The 6,552-nt window shown below is 37.2% G+C and overlaps 1 long non-coding RNA gene across 1 annotated transcript; it reads right to left on the bottom strand.

Annotated features, from left to right (window-relative positions):
* Positions 1-1,051: 1,051 nt before the first annotated feature.
* On the bottom strand, positions 1,052-2,079 carry LOC134058166 (uncharacterized). The gene is made up of 3 exons (XR_009934369.1): positions 2,053-2,079; positions 1,776-1,850; positions 1,052-1,100 (listed from the first exon to the last, which is right to left on the bottom strand). It is a non-coding gene; the product is annotated as an uncharacterized LOC134058166 (long non-coding RNA).
* Between the last annotated feature and the right edge of the window lie 4,473 nt (positions 2,080-6,552).

The following is a 6,552-nucleotide window of genomic DNA, read 5'->3' as shown; positions in this document are numbered from 1 at the left end:
GCAGGTCACTTTTAACCCAAAAATCAAAACATTAAAACAGCTGCCATCCCACATATCAGAAGGGACAGTAAGAGCACAGAGGTCTTATAGGATTCCTTTTCAGGTGATAAGATCAGTTTATTCCCTGAAACTTGTGGTTTGTGTGGACATCACAAGCTTGGACTTGACAATAAAAGTACATACCAAAAAAACCCTAGTATCCTACTGATAGCTGACAGGTGTGAGAAATCCAGCTCCATCCACCCTTAAAGCAAATGGCTTTACTGCTGTCTTGAAATCTCCTGACAGCAGACTAATCTTTGCCACATTAAAAGCTTTGTAGTGTTGATGACAAAAAAAGTCATTATGGATTTTATGACCTTTTTCAAAAATCATCCGTTAGGCTTTCCTTTGCAAGATCATTGTTATAAGTACTAAAATTGTGTCTCCTTAGTTAACAGTAGACTGACCATTAAGGAACAAAATACTCTGTACTTAATATCAAACATTATTTAAAGTATTTAAAAAGGAGTTTCCATTAAATAATAATATCTTTTTTTACTGTAATGAATATGGACAACATACTGTTGAGATCTAAAGTTCAGTAGGCCAATTGAACCAACCTGACTGATGCTTAAATTCTCTTCTAACTGCAGAAACCAAGGAGACAACACATCACATGCTGCAGAAGTAGAACAGCAATATACTGAAGTTTAAGATGCACCTACACAATTCACTTCTGTTCATGCCAATACAAATAGAATTTTACAGCATCTATCACAGCATCCTGAATTCGATGGGGATCACTGCCAATCTGTGGCCACCAGTCAATAACACAGGAAACTGGAGCTGGCACATAATCAAAAATCTCAAGTAATTGAATTGAAATAGATTCTAAGTCTACTATTTTGCTACTAATTTTAATCTTAGCGAAAGGATTGGGATTTTTAAAATAAGCATCAGAGGAAATGAGAGAATTAAAGCAAAAATAAATGCCTTAGGTATTTAATACTCACAGGTTTGAGCAACAATGGCTTTATACGAGTATGCTGCATTTCTGAGACCTTACGATGAAGCAGGTCAAATTTTTTATCCAACTTCTGGATGGCATCATACATGGCCTGTCAACAAATACAAGACTATAAACAATACTGTTTCACAAGAACCAAAACCTAAACCTGAAGAAATCAAGAAAGTTCAATTAAAAGCTAAACTCCCTCCCTAAAACTTAGCCAACTTCCCTCCACAGCACTGCTGAATGCTTAAGGAGACTTACAAAATATTAACACTTGGCTACAAAACACTTACAAATTGACTTCCACTAAGCATGGCCTGAATGACTCTAGTCATACAAGTGCTCACCTGAATAAACATGGGATGCTTTTAATTTTTAGTGCAGTTATTTTCAATTTTGCTAGCTACTGCTTCAGACATCAAAAGGAAAGAACTCACAAAACCAACACTAGCAGGATTTTTGGCACACCTTTGGCAAGTAACATGTACTTTCAATAGCTGGGTATGTATCACTGCCATATCTTTCCCATTACTGTGAAGCTCCTCCCAGTAACTGTTACATTTTGTATTAAAGCTTAATATTTCAAAATTATTCTTATGAAAAGTTCAGAGAATATAACAGATTAGTTTTACTTTGAAAACATTGTATTTATGTGGGCAATTAACAAGCAAACAACTGGAAAGGATCACGTCACTGGTTGTCAGGTTTAAAATACAACTCTTCCTGAAGTTTAACTAAAATTGTTTAAACACCATTTCACGTATAAAGGGAAAAAAAATACCTGGCAATAACTGAGGACCTCCATAAGAGGATTCTGCTGATTTCCAGCATAAGAAGCTTCAGATAAAATGCTCTCCTTTTGCATTAAAATAATAATTAAACATAAAAAAAGAAGAAAAAATGACTGTAAGGTACTCATATATATATATGGACTTAGGATATCACATTAAGCAAGTAAATCCCAACTTCAAATCTCTCATGTTACTTCAGCCTACCCCAAAACCTGCATCCCCAAAGTGGCTTTCCAAAGTATGTCAAACAAAAGAAAATCCACTTACATATTCATAGTCTGGTTCATACTCATAAATGATACTGTCACTATCTTCATATTCTTCTTCCCCGGTTCTCATCTGGAAAATAACATAATTAACATTTAATGTTTTGGAAAGTTCAAGAATTCTCTGAGGAATCCAACTTTGACAGTTTTGGTTGTAGCTGTAATTCTCTCCTTTCACTGTAAGAGGGCCCAAGAAAACAAAACTTACCACAGTTATCTTATTTATGTACTGGTGTGTTAAGGAAACTTTCCTGTCTGACCACTCAAGAGACACTTCTAGTGGTCACCCAGAGACTGTAACTGCTGGGACTAAAGCCCCTTTGCAGTGGGTGGCTCAGATGCCCTGCCTGAATGCCTACATATTCTACTTTCTTAGTCAGACAAGGTTTCCAGCTTGACCCTGGGCTTGCTACAGCAGTCTCAGATTTGTGGGTTTCTTCATGTAATTTTACCACGGTACAGAAACATATGTATTTTATATATTTTTTTTCATATATATATATATATATATATATGAAAAATAATGTGCATTTTTCTTTATTCTAAGGCAGAAATTTCTCATCTAATGATATGCACTATACAGGCAAGCTTATGCAGTCACAGAATCATGGAATCACTTAGATTGGAAAAGACCTCTGAGTCCAGATTATGAGACTTCAGTGAGTATAACTGAAAGCACAAACTGTAAAAAATTTCTAGAAGAGGCAACTTTGCCATGGCTTGCAAACTGTTTTTAACCAGGAAGAATGGTGCCACCACCTGGACAATCCTGACATTTTTCTTTCACTGGATGGATGCCGATCCCATTCACCACACAGATTTAATCATCTGCTGGTGATGTTTTCTTTTAAATTTTATTTTTTTAACTGATCAGATTTCATTTTATCAAAGGAAGGCTGAGGGCAGGGTGGGGGGGAGGATAGGTCATAACAACATACAGAATTCAGTGACTGGTAAAATTGCAAAGATTATTCTGGGAGTTACTGAAAAACACCTGAAGGACAACTGAGTCATCTGTCACAGCCAGCACAGCTTCAGAAGGGTAAAGTCCACCTTGTCAATTTCCTTTTATGACAAGATGACCCATCTAACAGATCAAGGGAAGTCAGCTGATGTAATCTGCTTGGATTTCAGTGAAGCTTTTGATACTTTCTCTCATAGGATCCTCTGGACAAAATGTCCAGCACACAGCTGGATAAACACATCGTGGGATGGGTTAGTAACTGGCTTACAAGCCAGGCAAAAAGGGTTACAGTGAATGGGGTGACATCAGACTGGGGACCAGTCACTAGTGGGGTTCTGCTCCATCCTCCACAAGGGCTCCATCCTTGTGCTTCTCAACATTTTCATAAACTACATGGATACAGGACGGGAAGGCAGACTGAATTTTCTGATGACATTAAGTTGGGAGGAGCCATTGACTCCCTTGAAGGTGGAGAGGCCCTGCAGAGAGATCTGAAAAAATCAAAGGTGGGACAACCACCAACTGTATGAAGTTTAACAAGGACAGTGCTGGACTCTGCAAGTAGGATGGGGCAACTCTGGATGTCTGGGCAGACTGCAGGAGGCTGAAGATTTGCTAGAAGCATCCATGCATAGACATCCTTCCCATCTACAATGGGTTATCATCAAACTATGCAACAGTGAAAGAAAAATGATATTCCAAATAACATTGAAACTGGTCTCAAAACAAAGGGCTATTGTTTGGTGAAACATACCACATTGTGTTCCACTACAGCAGGAGAAAGTCGTTTCCTTTTGTTACGCATAAACACAAAATCCATTTTTTCAGGGCTGTGGCCATTTCCTCTCTGCATCATTGCAGAATGGCTCATTTCTGAGGCTGTTTGATCAGCAAGCACTGACAAGCCTTCACTTCCTAGAAAGGTGAAGAGAAAGCAAAGCACATTAGAAAGTTTCCCACTGCATTAAACAATTTACTACAGGAAAAACAGGCACAGTGACCCTTTTTAAAAAAAAACTTTTAGACTGCTTGATTATTAGAAATTAGTTTACAAGCGTATTATCAAACTGTTATTTATCAAATTAATTTAGATCAGAAACGAAAATTTCAATTTAATATTTTTTTTCAAAGATAATGATATTTTAAAAAGCACCAGTAAAAGTCATACTGACTTTGTGAGCACAAATGGCTAAGAAAAAATTAAAATAAAAGGTTTTCTGCAGCATGCAGGGAGAAATAAAGACCTATATCTCTATCTGCTTGATGTTGAGCTTGCTCTGACAGCTTCTTATTGTAGACAAGATACAAGACAAAAGGAGAAGAAACTCATTTGGACACACAGAATGAGATCTGAAGGAAAGGCACTGCTCCACCAGATACTTGTCTAAGATAGTGGTTGAATAAAACCAGTCAGAAAGAATTTCAGTTCAAAGTTGAATAGTTACAATTGAGATAAACCTGTGGTGTGTTTCATTCATACATTTCACTATACTTGATGTTAACTAGACAACATCTAATGCTAATACACCATAATAAAACCATATTTTACCTTTTAAGAAACAACTGCTCTCATCATGATTAACTTATTAATAATGAAATAATTACGCAGGTCCTAAAACCAAGGTCAGCAACTGTCTATGACAGCTTTTTGGGCAGAAGTTTTAATTTTGGTGGGGTTGTTTCTTTCTTTATTTTCAGTAACAGAGACAAAAGCCCAAAAGAGAGACAAAACATCCAACCCATCCTTCACTCTCAAATTTGTTTTTAGACATAAACATACAGAAAACTACAGAATACTCTACTGTCAATTAGAAGACCAAAAAGACAAGAGGTTCTCAGAAGCACCCAACAACACTAGGAAACAAATGTAACTTGTGTCTGTGAAAAGAGATACTGATGGGATTCTCTACAGAGTTAACTGGCTGAATTAATAAAAAAAAATTAAAATCCCCCCAAACTAGAAAGTGCTGTCACATAGCTACAGTAATTTTCTTCACTGACTTGGTAATACTGCTACAGGACTTAAGAAATGCTCATAACAACTGTGAAGAATTTTTGCCTCTGCAAATAAAGCACTTCTTGAGAGAAAGATAAGATTTCTTGAGAGACTTTGATCTTGCATGTAAAAATAAATACAGTGAATTAGAGACAATCACAATGGCTACTTACTGCTAATAATTCATCATCTTAAACAACCATCTTGCTATCATTACCCATCAACATCTCCAGTGCTAAGTTACACTAGAGAGATTATCTAAAAACCTATTTTTTTATTTTTATTTTTTATTTTATTTTACTTCCTAAAATTTCTAGGATTGCTTCCTAATTTATTCCTAGGCATACTTACCTTTACAAGTAAGTAAAAAGTTGTCTTTTTAAAATGTAATATTTTAGCCGGCTCACCATTTATAAGGATCTTGAAAGTAATAACTAAAAGGCACATCTCTTTAAAGGCACTGTGTCACTAAAAACAGGTGTCTGCTAAGGAAGTCAAGAGCCTCTCCTGAAATGGAAAAATGTAACCCACGTCCCTCCAAATTATTATGATTTTGAAATTAAGGAGCTCTCAGGCAAAGATACGGGATAGGAATAACAGGCCTTTACTAGGAAAATTAAAATTAAAAAAATACAGCAATACAAAACAACAAAACACTGACAGAGTCAGAATCAACCTGACACCCCATCAGTCAGTCAGGGTGTTGGCAGCAGTCCCATTACATGGTTGCTGCAGTCCTCCTGCAGTGACAGATGTGGTTCTGTTGGAGCAGTGCTCCTGTAGAAGGGTGCAGTTTTCCTCCAAAGGTCCAGTGATGATGTAGAAGGACCTGTTTTTCCTCTGGAATCCAGTGGAAAAAGGCTGTTCTGATGTTCTAAATCTCAGTTTTTAGCCAGGTAGGAAATTCTTGGCTCCTCCCCTTGGGTGGAGCATCTCACAATAGGATGATGTAATTTTATCAGTCATGAAGTGGGACTCAATGGGCCATTATTAACAGAAGATATCTTCCTGGAGGAAGCATGGGTTGTGGAAGAGATAAAGAACACCGCCTCACCTGGTTTTAACAGATGGTGATAGAATACATAATTTTGGTCATATCCTGTACTGCAACCCAAGACAAGCTGCCAAACAATTTCTATAAAGTAGATTTCTAATAAAACGTGTTTTAAAGATAAGGGTAATAGAGAAAGCCCTGAATCCAAAAGCATGGAACAGATGGCATTAAAACTAGCCACTAACTATCAGATCACAATAAAAATGAACAGTAATTACCATAGGCAAGTTCACTCATGTGGTGAACAGCACTGTTTGCTTCAGAGTTCTGTTGCACTGGCATGCAGCTTTGTGTGGACAGTCCATTGTCTCCATGGTCCATAATCACTGCTTCATCCTCTTCCTCAGTCTTCACACACACATAATCTAATAGCAGATGCAGAAAGAGAAACAGGTAAGACTGCAGGCCATTCTGCATATCAGGTGACAACTGCAGTGCCTGTATCACGCCTAGCATTATCTCAATTGTACCACAGGCTATTATAAAT

The sequence above is a fragment of the Cinclus cinclus genome, chromosome 2 (genome assembly GCF_963662255.1).
Source record: "Cinclus cinclus chromosome 2, bCinCin1.1, whole genome shotgun sequence".
Classification (NCBI taxonomy): Eukaryota; Metazoa; Chordata; class Aves; order Passeriformes; family Cinclidae; genus Cinclus; species Cinclus cinclus.
The sequence above is the reverse complement of the archived record's forward strand: the minus strand, read 5'-3'. Positions and strand labels throughout refer to the sequence as shown.